Raw genomic sequence first — 13504 nt, forward strand, 5'->3', positions numbered from 1 at the left:
AAATGGTACTGTGGTGAGACCTAGAGGAAGGGCTGGAAAGTGAATGGAGTGGCAAACATAGCTGTGGGCATGAGAGTTGGGTAGAGAAATAATTTTTTTGCCTTATAGATCGGCAATATATTTCTGTCTTTTTGTGTGGATACTGACGTTTATGAATGAGTGTATTCTGCACAAGGCATAATAAACATATTTACATCAGTGTTTAAGTGTTTCAGTTGTTTATACAGGTGTGTCTTTTTTATTTGCTAGAATGAAACGATCTCCTTTGGAAGTGGGATTGTCAAATAAATGTGGAATTCATCTCCTGACTTCACACTAAATTGTGGTTAATAATTAGTGTGTAATCTCCCCCTCTTTAACAGTTTGCTGAATTTGTTCTTCAACAGGGGTGCAACAAATCTTTTCATTTACATGTAATTAAACAGTTTTTCCTCATTGTACCCTTGCTCAATCAATCCCATACATAATATTCAATATCCAAAAACAAACACCCTGCATCTGGATCACATCTAGAACTTTTGAAACTGGTAAACTTGAATTTCCACTATAGACTACTACCTCCCTGGGAAGTCTGCGGTGCTCAAGGGGCTTTCTAAAACAATTTGAACTGACTGCACCTACAACATGCACCCTGCCTCTACTGAGGTTCTTGGTTCTTGCTCAGGTTTTGTCTGTATTGATTCTTAAATCTGGGTTGCCCTTAGGTAATCCTTTCACATCACATGTTGTAGTTCTTGAACCTAGTCTCATGCAGTTCCAATTTATGGGTTTGGTGTAACTCATGAAATTTACGGCGTTTTCTATGCCAGGCCCTCATGAAGTTTTATTTCACAAGTATTGGTTATTGCTCGTAACTAGCTAGTGTTTTCATGCAAGTCATACCTTGCTTAGCTTGGTCTTGTGATTGGTTTTGAGGTAATCTTTGGTGGCTTTTGCATGAAACTCAAAGGGGCATATTTATAGGCCCCTATCGCCACATGAACGTCACTTTTAGTGAGGTTCTTGGGGCAATATGGCCTCCCCTTATTTATAAGTCAGTGTTAAGCCACATTACGTGGCTTAACGCTGCCTTGTAAATAAGGATCCATTCACGCTATACTTAGCGTGAAAGGGGCGGGTAATGGGTGTTGCGGTGGGTGTTCCCCCGCAACACCCATTGATTTTGACGCTACCCTATATTTAGAAGGGTTGCATAAATATGGGACAGCGCCAAACTTAAGACCAGGAAAAACCTGGTCTTACCCTGGCACAACTAGGAAACATGTTTAATTTATCCTAATTTTTGCTGTTTCTATGTGTGCTGCATTGTGCAGAACACATAGAAACTGCAAAACGCCATGCATGATTGTTTATGCGCAGGAAGGTGTCCCTTTCTGCACATCAACAATTATTTTAAAAAAGATGACGATTTGCAACTTCTATGTGTGCTGCACAAAGCAGCATACATAGAAGTTTCAAAACGCCATTTCAGGTTGTTTATGAGCAGGAAGGGACACCTTCCTGCACATAAACAAACAATCATTCCCCTCAACGCAGGCACCCTTGCACTATGGTGCAAGGGTGCCTGCTTTGGCGCTAGGCAGCTAAATTAGTGCAAGTGCACGGGGAAATGCAGGGCTGCACTGTATTGTTGTAAATACGGTGCAGCACTGCATTTCACTACTTTGTAAACATGCCCCAATGTTTTCTATATTGAGTCACACTACCCTTGTTTCAAACCTGGTGTGATTACTCAGTCAGGAATATTTAGTCAGTCGACACTTAAAATATATGGGCTCGATTCACAGAACTAACTTAAGACAAAATCCTAAACTTACTATGATTTTGGCATTCACAGAAGGCACTTACTCATCAGTGAGTAAGTGCCTTCTGTGAATACCAAAATAAGTAATTATCTTCTGTGCATGGCAAAATGAGTAAATAGTAGTAAGTTTAGGATTTTGTATTGTATTGTATTTATTTCTTATTAAGCGCATCTGTCACCCAAAGGGTATCCTGGCGCTGAGACCCTATTAAACCATCGGAAGAGTGTTTACATTGCCCTTGGGAACAGATAGGTCTTAAGGTCCCTTTTAAAGGAGAGCAGATCTTGATTGCCCCTCAGCGCCAGAGGAAGGGAGTTCCATAGTGAGGCGGCCGTATAGCTGAAAGCGCGGCCACCTATCCTTGCTCTAGTGATCCTTGGAATCCGCACCAGAAACGCCGATGAGGATCTCAGAGGTCGGGCAGCTTGGTACCATGAAAACAGGCCCTGGAGTGGAATTGGTCCGAGTCCATGCAACGCCCTAAATACAAGACACAACGCCTTGAACGCGATCCTCTGTTGTTTCGGCAACCAATGTAGATCAGCTAAAGCTGTGGAAGAAGAAGCAGAGCATGGGCGCGATAAAGCCAGTTTCGCAGCCATGTTCTGGATCCTCTGCAACTTAAGGATCAGTTTTTTAGGAGCTCCTAGAAGCAGTGCGTTGCAGTAGTCTAATCTACTGAGTATAATACTACGCACCACCTCTGCTCTGACACCTGGGGGGAGTATTGGCAAAATTTTGCGCAGGGCACGAAGCAGGCCCATACAGGTCGCTGCGGTCTTGTTTACTGAACCATCCAGCTGTAGGTCAGGTTCAAATACCACTCCTAAATTACAAGCCGATTTAGCTCCTGCCACAGAACCCGGAATAGAAGGTGGCCAGAAATCATCAGGCAGCGCACGAGGGAGGCGATCAGGAGAGCAATGGAGAACCTCCGTTTTAGACCCGTTGAACTGGAGTGAGTTAGTTCGCAGCCATTCGGCTGTGGCCGACATACAGCGATGAAAAGTATCTTTCGAAACCGACTCACTACCCTCAAATGAAAAAATCAGTTGAGTATCATCGGCATAATTGATGACTGATATGCCGAATGATTTAATCAGTTCTATAAGGGGTCGAAGATATAAATTAAACAGGATCGGACTAATCGCCGACCCTTGAGGGACACCCTGGTTCACCTGTCGAGTGGCTGATCGAAATGGTGGTAAAGCCACAGCTTGCTGTCTGTCACTGAGATAAGACGTTAACCAACTTAGGCCTAAATTGGTTACTCCCACACTTTGGAGACGCTCCAGGAGAACCGCATGGTCAACCGTGTCGAACGCGGCCGACATGTCCAGCAGCACCAGAAAAACTGATCCGCCCCTGTCGACACGCGTTCGTAGATCATCCAACACGGTGACCAATGCGGTCTCAGTACCATGGGCCGGTCTGAAGCCATACTGAGCTGTATCCAGGCAAGAGTTTAATTCCAGATAGTTGGACAAGGCTCTTGTGACCCATCTCTCAAGGACCTTTATTACAAAAGGTAGGAGCGAGATGGGCCTATAGTTGGCTGGGCATGATGGATCTAAAGAAGCCTTCTTTAATAGTGGAGTTACTATTGCCACTTTCCAGCTAACTGGAACTGTCGCCGTCATCAGTGACTGACAGCAGATGGAGTAGAGTGGAGGGAACAGCTCCTCCTGAAATGCCTTCCAGATCTTATGAGGCATTGGATCCAATGGTGAGCCCGAAGACACTCCGTTGGCCAATGCACCGAATTCCTCCGATGAAGGAATGGGAAAACAAGGCAGACAAAAAGTATCTACCCTGTTGTTATCCCGGAGCGGCCCCGAGTGGCAGAGGGATTCCGGTGAAGGAGGTAGCGGTGACACCAACTGTCTGGGCACTGAGAGTCCATTCAGGATAGTCCTAATTTTCTCCTCAAATGCAACGGCCAGAGAGTCACACAAATCTTGAGAGGTCGGGATAGCTGGAGCTGTACAAGATGGATTAGATAAGTTGTTAACCAGCTTGAATAGGGTTTGCGATTTATTTGTGGCCTTATCCAAGGTATCTTCTAAGAACTTTGCCTTAGCGCTTCTTAGTTGAGTCTTATATACCTGTAGAGCCACTCTATACGCTGCCCTATGCGACTCCTTGTATCCTCTCCTTTGCAGCGGATCTTATGCTGTCTGAGATCGTCATTAAACCAGGCGTTAGTCACTCTGGATCTCTCCCTCACCCTCTGCAGAGGGACCAATTTGTCTAGGGATGTCGAAATTTGCTGACAAAGTGCAGTATAGCTCTTATCTACACTATCCTCCACCTGGAAACCCCTAGGCAGTAGAGTAGGACGAGCTGGCTCTCTAAGAAGGCGAGCCCATTGACGATTACATTTAAAGCCACTTATGTTGGTTGATTTTAACGGCCCAGATAAAACAATGGACATATTAATCAAAGAATGATCTGTCCAGTCCTGCTCCAGGATCTCTTTCACTACAACCACCTCCTTTTCAGCGAAGATCAGATCTAGCACGTGTCCCTTAACATGCGTGGCTGATGAAACCAACTGTGTGAGTTGAATGTTACCACACGATTGGCAGAGCTCTCTATAGGCCAGATCTTGAGGGCCGGAAGGCCAAAGGTTAAAGTCTCCCAATATTAGAATTTTAGCGTGGGAATTTGAAAGATCATAAATTAAATCAACCAATGACTGAAGAGAGGTTGTGGTCGAGGAGGGAGGTCTATAACATAACAACCCTGTAATCAAGGAGCCACTCTGGGACATGATAGAGAAGCCCATGAGCTCAAACCCTACTACTTCCCTTACTGCTAATTCCACCAGGGAGATCGAATCTTTAAAAATGTAGCCTACTCCACCTCCCCTGCCAGAGGCTCGAGGTGCGTGTCTAATAAGATAGCCCGGTGGGCAAGCCCAACCGAGTTCCAGCCCACAGTCCGCCGTGGTCCATGTTTCCGTTACAAATAGTATATCCAGATGTAAGGATTCCAGTAACAGGGCTATCTCGGCATGATGTTTCACGAGAGAGTGAACGTTCAGTAGGCCGCAGGAAAGATTTTTGCACGATGAAGGGCATGATCGATGTTGAGCAGCGTCCACCGTACGGTATGGTGAGTTGTTACCATCCTCATAGTTATCGACCAGGTAAGTGGCCAGAGGCGCCCCTGACGCGCCCGGGACGCGAACGGGCGCAAACGGGCTTACCTCTGGCGCACCTCCGGCGCAACTACGGCGCGACCGCTGCGCGCATCCGCTGCGCGCCTGGTTTCCCATACCTATTAATAGTATTACGCCGCGCGGACTTCCGGCTGCTAGAGCCTCTAGCCCCAACCAAAATGGCGCTACGAATGTCCGAAGCTTCAGCCCTACCCAAGATGGCGGACGAAGCACCCCGACCCCACTGACTAGATCCCGCAAAGTGCGGGTGAGGGTACGATTTATGGTGCAGGTAAGCCTGATCTAAAGCCCCCACTTACTGTCCCCACAGATGGCAGGTGAAATGGTAAATACCGCAAAAGCAGCAGCAGCGCGATACAATACAGCGCAGTTTAAAAAATATACACAGCGTATGCCAATCTTAAAATGCTATCCGGCAGATACGCGATGGTAGAAGTCTTGTCTTAAGTTAGTTCTGTGAATCGGGCCCACTGTTAGCAAATCTTTTCACCAGTTTGTTTATCTCCAAGATTATTTGAAACATGCCACACCTATTCCTTTCAGGTCAATCGAGCGGTTTATCTACCATGGTGTTTCGCAAGTTTAACATCTGCTCATGGATACACTTTGGCAAAAAACATACGGAGCTGTTCAAAACACATTGCATCTGTTAAGAAAGCTTTAATACACCCCTGCATCGCAATAAATTGACAAAGTATCATTTTCATTCTTCTTTGCCAGCATCAAACTTTTCTCTCTTAGCACAAAAATACAGGAACAATGATGCACTTATTTTCACAAACCCCAAATTACTGCCATTCCAGAAACATACTGTGCTTCCTCAGAAATAAAATTCCAATCTTAGCTTTCTTTACAAATGTAAAATACTCGAAATTAATTAGCTTAACTTAGGTTTCAGCTCCTACATGAATTAACATTTTGACAATCAGCAAGTCAAAACCGAAGATTATGTGCTTTTGAAATTGCAGTCAATTGTACCCGAGCCTGCTTTACAGAAACAATTTCACACAATGCAATGTGCACATTATTCTTCTAATCTCCGGCGTGAAATCAAAGCTGGTCAAAGGGTTTCTGCTTCTCTATAATTAGTAAAATGTTTGTCTGTGTGCTTGACTGTACAAGCCATGGTTGCATTACACAACATTTCACACATACATTTAAGTAGGAGTTCTGCCCCAGAACAGTACTTGCTCAGTATAGTAGATAGTAGATTACATGTACTGTGCAAGTGGCCTAGGCAAAGTGCCACTTCAATAGAATGTGCCTAAGTGTAATGAGCGTTAGTGGAGGGGGCTCCTATGTAAAGGTGTAGCCTAAGTACAGTTCCATTTTAGTGGCCCATGCTATACGTTCAGACTAATATGAAATCTCTTTGCGGTTGAACTTACATGGATCTTGTTGGATCTGGCCCTTTTTGCAGGGTTATCCCCAAACGTTTTGCCTTCTTCCTCCTCTTTTTTGACCATCTTTTTTGTTGGCTTTAGGACTCTTGGCACTTTACCACTGCTATCCAGTGCTAAGGTGCATATGCTCTATCTCTGAAAGTAATGGCATTTGGTTTCTCCATGATTGGCCTATTTGATTTACTAGTAAGTCCCTAGTACAGTGCACCAGGTGTGTCCAGTGTCTGTAAGTCAAATGCTACTAGTGGGCCTGCAGCACTGATTGTACCAGCCACATGAGTAACCCTGCAAACATGATCCAGACGGCCTCTGCAGTGTCAGTGTGCACACCTTAAACTGCAATGTCGACCTGACAAGTACACTCACTTGCCAGGCCCAAACCTTCCCTTTTAATACATGTAAGACACCCCTAAGGTAGGTCAAAAGTAGCCCTATGGGCAGGGTACAGTGTATTTAAAAGGTAGGACATGCACTGTTGTGTTTTACATGTCCTGGTAGTGAAACACTGCTAACTACAGCAAAGCCTATCTCTCCCACAGGTTATCATTGGAGCTGCCTTGTAACATCTTACAAGTGTATCTGTCAATTGGGAGCCGATAAAAAATTGGAGTTTGGTGTCTCTGGACTCACAATTTAAAAACACATCTTTTAGTGAAGTTGTTTTTTAAATTGCAAGTCTGAAAATGCCACTTTTAGAAAGGTGGCATTGTCCTATTTTACCACTCTGTGTCTCTGCCTGTCTCTGAATACATGCCTAGGGGACAGTTGGGCTGTTTGTGCATTTACTCTAGACAATTACACAGAGGGAGTTTAGGTTTGCCCTGCATATCCTGATGGCACATCACCCGGCTGATGGGTCTTCCTGAGCTTGAGTAGTCGGAGGAATTGACACTGATGCCTGAATAGGGCTGTACCTGTCCTCACACAAATACGTCTCTACACCTGTAGTGTGTCTGGAGCCAGGGCAGAGAAAGGTAGGGTCATGTGACTGGAAAACCTTTTTTGAAGTTTGCCTATTTCAAAGGCAGAAAAGGGTATAAGCACTAGACCTGTGACTCTATATACTCAGAACACGTCTGGATTGAGGACATTCTGCAAGGAAGAAGAACTGGATAGCTGTCAGGAGAGACTGCCCCTTTGGTGTTTGCTTTGCTGCTTCTGTCCTAAGAGTGAAAGGACTGGACTTTGCTTTCTATGTCCTGCTTTCAAGGTTCTCCAAGGGCTTGAGCTGAGCTTGTCTCCTGTTAAGAAGTCTCAGGTCCATCAACTACTTCACCTGCAACCCCTGGTCCCCTCTGTTGAGGAGTTATACTTGCAAAGGGGTGCCAATTCCAGTTCCTGGGCCCTTAGAAGTGAGTTTAGGGTACTACTAAGCAGAAATCAAGGCATCAATGCCGATCGACTTCGGAATCAGCGCCCATCTGCAACTCTGATGCTGAGCCGCTGCCTGCACGGGAGCTGTGGTCTCACTCAACGCACCCACCCGCGACTTGCACCGGAGACTCTCCAAAGATCCGCCACTACACGTATCTCGAGCACCGCACCGCCAAAGTCTGTGGCACACTTCTCCATCTCCAATGCTTGTGGCCTGGTCTTACATTGATGCCCTGGAAACCAAAGCCTCGTGGCTTGACTCTCAACACCTCATTGACGCCGCTCCACAGTAAGGAACCGAAGTACCACACTGGCAACCGCAGCATCCCCTCTCCTGCAGCAGTAAGGAACCTATGCATCACCTTCCCTGCCTGGCAGTAAGGAACCTATGCATCACCTCCCCTGCAACTGTAAGGAGCCGACGTCTCAACAGCCTCCGAAACACCTCACCTCCTCTGTGTTTTGCAACAGCTCCATTTTTCACAACGCAGTCAAGGTACTGTACTGGATTCTGTATGACTCTGTAACCGGCCCTCACTCCATCAAGGTCGAACTGACTTTGTGGAATTATTGATGCTGACCACAGTCATATAGCCCCGGTTAGTGCTATTTTTGACTTCTGAGAGCTATACTTGATTTAATCTTTAGAAGGTGATATCTTGATTTGTGTATGTTGGATTTTTGTTGTTTTGTTCAGATAAATATTGGCTATTTTTCTTAGGTGTGTAACTTACTTACGCTGAATAGGGTGGTAGGTTCTGCCTGGCTTAGGTACTTACCCATGCCAACCAGAAACCACATTTCTAACAGATTTCAACCGGTTCTGCACAAATCCGTTTAAAATACTTCCTTAAATACATATCAATCCTGAAGCAGAAATGCTGGGTACAGTAGATTATTTGTACCAAAAAAGTACAAAGTTACTGGTAGCCAAAGTGACACATCAAATTAATGTAACAAATTACATTTTTGAGATTTCTTTTTCAGTTGCATAACAAAATAGCCTTAAAGATAAGGTACAATAGCCAATTTGCATATCTATTTACGTGTCCAAAAATGTTAATAAAACTTTGCAGAAGTCCATCTGTCCCATTTTAAAAGTAATCAGCTGGATCACAATCACAGTGGGAAAGGGTGCACATGTGGTGTTTAACAACATTACTTCACAAGCTACTTTGAACATTGTGATGCTTGTCATATGGCTCACATGGATCTGCTTGGTAAATACTGAAGGCAAACCTATGCCATAGTACCAGAAATTTACATAGCCTTCCTGTTACTTCATTCTGGCACCACTTTGTACAAGAGATCTAGGGAACACATTCAGAAAAGGGTGTGCAAAACCTACTCAGTGGGTTGGCCGAATGTTATGATGGGGTGTGCTGGAGGGGCCAGATCAGTGAGGCCAGGCCAATTAAGTGTAGACACGTAGAAGCGGATGCGTGGTTAATGTTTCACTCATATGGTTTTAGACTTTTAATTTCATTTTCAGATGTTGATTTAGATAATAATGTAGTTCCAACCCTCACAAACCACACAGGATTGGTATTTGCCTGTTGAAGGATTTATTTGCCTTTTATTATGGAATTTCAAACCAATTCCTTGGTGTCATCAACAGTGTGGCACAGTTCTTGCCATCTTCAGATCCACCAGTTTCGCAATTGAAAAGAAGATAGGTTTCTGTTTAAAGGTTATAAATATCTTTTCTAAGGTGTCCTTGTTGATTTGTAGCTCCTCTGTTTTTTCACAATTTAATCCTCTTGTGTTTTAGGTGTCTAATTTTTCTTTTAAAACTTGGCTTCTGTTGCAGCGGACAGGGAGCCCTTCTCTCTCTTCTTTATCTCAAGTATAGTTTATCTATTTTATTTGGCTAACTGGCATTCTGCACTGAGGGGTTGGATATGGGAGATTTAGCATCCAGTATATCCAATGAGGATCAGGAATTGGATATCGGACTCAGAAATTTGTAATTACATTCATGTATATGACTTTCAATACCAGACTATATTAACAAAGAATTATAACTGCTAGCCTGAATCTTTTAAAGACATTTAGCCAGACTAAATTCAAACATACCAATAGTTCAGTTTAACCAATACAAAACAACAGAATTAATACCTGATAATTAGACATCTCCCTATATTTCTCTGTCCCTGTCATGAATCAATATATTGGAATGTGCAATCAACTTTAGGAGACAAATCATGACCAAACCAGAGTCTTTAATTTAGTTATAGGTAACATTTATTAAAGATAATCAAAGGTAGTAAATCATTAATGAATATTTAAGATTTAAATAGTGCTAGTCAATTTAGTTAGTTTAGGGTTGCCATAGGGTGGCAAGAGCTCTAGGAAGTTCCTCAAGGATATGAGCCATAACAGCTCATAGCAAGTGTTCCATCAAGAAGGAGCCCGCAAATAGGACACACAGGGCCATATTCACAAGGACTTATCTCTGATATATCTCCACCTTAACGCAACAAAAGTGGAGATAGATTTAACACCCCATTCACAAGCAAGTGCAAACTGCAGACATCACCAGTATTCCCGCGATAACTGACCCAAAATCTAACACCACCAACTAACTCTAATGAGATGCAGAGTAGGCGTTCCCATGCAAAAACACACGAAAAAAACAACAACACAACTTTCACAACGAACTGACAGAACTGCGAAGCGAACCAAAAACAGGCGATAAGCCTCGCTGGCCGCAGGTATTTAACACCTTCCTCAAGCAGCTGTAAAGACGGACGCCTACCTGCAGTAGGCAATGGAGCCCCGCACACAGCCATACACGAAGAACAAACGAGGCCATGGAGCTACTCATCATGCAGCTCGGAGCCCCAACAGGGCCACAACACCCACCGCCACCACCCCCAGGACCACCACCCCCCCTCCACCCACCGGACCACCACAGAGGCAGCGTAGAATAAGTCAGCGGACCTACCAAAAACGCGCCACCCTCACAGACCTAACGCCCACTGAAGTCATTGCCCACTACAGGCTCAAAAGTACAACCATACTCCGCATCATGACACACATCAACCACAGGCTGACGGTCCCAACACAGCGGAGAACCAACATCCCACCTCAGACAAAGCTGCTGGCTGTGCTGCACATGTTGGCCTCTGGGACATTCCAACCAACAACTGCCAGAGTCTCACAGCTAGCCCTATCAAAGTTCATCACACCTGTCCTGGATGCCATCCTCAGCTTCATACCTCAGTACCTTCACTTCCCCAACACTGCGCAGGAACAGCTGGAGACAAAGCAAGGCTTCTACACCATAGTGTCACGAACTCGTTGGTGGTCATGGTGTCATTATCATGTGTAATGTGTAAAGTGGACAAATGTTTATTTGATTTTTTTGCATATGATTGATTATGTCTTTTAATTGTGGCAATAGTTGTTTTGTAGTTTGTCTTGGTTGTGACTATGCTTGTTTGTTCCTTTTTCCTTTGCAGGTGCTGTTCAGGAAGGAGGTTTCAGGCCAGAGACTTCATTTCCCATGTTACCCTGGGAGGATGTACAGACGTTCCGACGTTAACAACCGGGGACACGCCCTTCCTACTGTGCTCACTATTCTGAAGCCGAGCTCACGAGAGGATCGGTGATTCTGTAGCGCTCTGGGAAGGTTGGTCTAAACAAGTCTTCTGGGTGAGTCTTTTGCTAATTTCAGCTAGCGATCTTCTACCAGCCATAGTAGAAGTGGATCGCTCGAGTTTCGTACCTTAGGAAGTTCTCTCGGTGATTTTGTTCGTGCGGCCACGCCCCTTTTTATTCCGCCTTGATTTTCGTGAACCACACAGTATTGCTGAAGCCGTTTTCGGCGTTTGGAGAGTGTTTAAGTATTCTGGGATAGTGTTAATTGTGGAAAGACCTTTGACAAATTGTTGAGAAAACGTTTGAACTGCATATTTTGTACTCGCTCGTTATTTGGCTGAAACGAAGTATTCTTTGAGACGATGTTTTGAATGGTAATGCAAGGAACGATTTCAGAGGGTGTTTATTCCTCAAAGAGATTACCATAACAGGTCAAGAATAACAAGGAACATTGTGAGTGCGAAATTGAGAAAACTGAATGAGTGATTTCTTTATTTCTTTATTTCTTTATTTATTTATTTGATTGTGTTCTTTTTTAGAAGCTGGTACGATAATTTGTTGGACAAAAATCATGTGTTTGATTTTCATAGCTGATCATTGACAATCATTGGTGCATTTGAAAAGTAACGCAGAAGTTCAGGTATAGGAATGTTGTTTCCTTTTAACTTTTGCTTTACAGGTCTCCCTCCCAGCAGTCCCCTTCCTAATTTCCTTACCCCCGCTTGATCACATCAATCCTCCAGTGTTTTACAATTGGAGTTGGTGGTATCGAGAGGTGGGCCTTTTGTTCGTCGTGTGCAGATCCTGAGGAAAACCGTTGGTCCTGACACATAGCCAGATTCCCGGTGGTGTTGGGGGCATTTGACTGCACACATGTTCCAATTGTTCCCCATGCAGATACTGCACACCACTACCGCAACAGAAAGCACACACATTCCATCAATGTGCAGGCAATAGTGGACCACCGGAGACTCTTCACCAATGTCGACAGTCCATCATCAACCAGCGCTTCCAGGATGGCACATATGGAACGGGACTGCTCGTTGGTAAGTACCAAATCAACACACCACACATCCCACAGCCACCAACGCACAAGGCACATCTGTGGGGATGCACACGTGACCAAACCACATTCGACATGTCCGACTACACGACCACCTACCAGACACGACTACACCACTCCATGGTCATCCTGGGCTACCCCTTGCACCCAATAGACATTTCATGGCACCACAGCCACACGACGGCTTGACGTGTGGAGAAGCAGAATGCAGCCATGACACATGTGAGGCACTGCTCTGCCCTCATGACCCTGCCCCATTTACCCGCAGGTCAGCGTCCCGTGGCGGTGGGCCTGTGTCGGCCGCTGTGTATCCGGGGCCACTGGCCCTGTGCGACTCGAGTCATCCCCCCTTGTGGTTCTGACATTGCATGTCTGAGTGCCTGATGACTGTTGGAGTTGTTGCCAGCACCAGCTACTCCCTGAGGGCTGGCTTACACTCACCCGGCCCACAGCCAGCACAGGCGTCACTGAATTGGTGGGCCTGCCATCATATTCTGTCGAACCAAGTATTGACTATTTTCTCCCTGCACTGTCACAGGTGATCAAGGATATGCACTCTACTCTTGGATGATGACACCCCTCCGGGTCCCGAACACACCTGCCCAAAGGCAGTACAATGCGGCCCACATACGCACCAGGGGCATTGTTGAACGCACATTTGGTGTATTGAAGTCACGTTTCAGGTGCCTAGACTGCACAGGTGGGAAGCTCCTGCACAGCCCGGACCTCGTGTGCAAGATGATCGTTGCGTGTTGTGTGTTGCACAACATCTGTGTTTGCACCAGGGCCCCATGGATCCCAGTTCCAGAGGTACCATACGATGATGATGGTGATGGGGCTGGTGGCCCACATCCCACTGCAGCTGTGTCAGGAATGGCCCGTAGGAACTAAATCATTGACACCTACTTCTCATGAGCACATCACATTGTGTCTGTCCTTGGCAATCATGGGACAGTAGTAGATGTCCAATTGCACTGCATGTGTGAATAAAACATATTTGCAGGTTACAGGTTGGAATTGTGCATTGTTATGTTACATATCCCTGGGGTTACAGATGTGATTTGCCTAGTTG

Source organism: Triturus cristatus, chromosome 6, assembly GCF_964204655.1.
Source record: "Triturus cristatus chromosome 6, aTriCri1.1, whole genome shotgun sequence".
In the NCBI taxonomy this organism is placed as follows: Eukaryota; Metazoa; Chordata; class Amphibia; order Caudata; family Salamandridae; genus Triturus; species Triturus cristatus.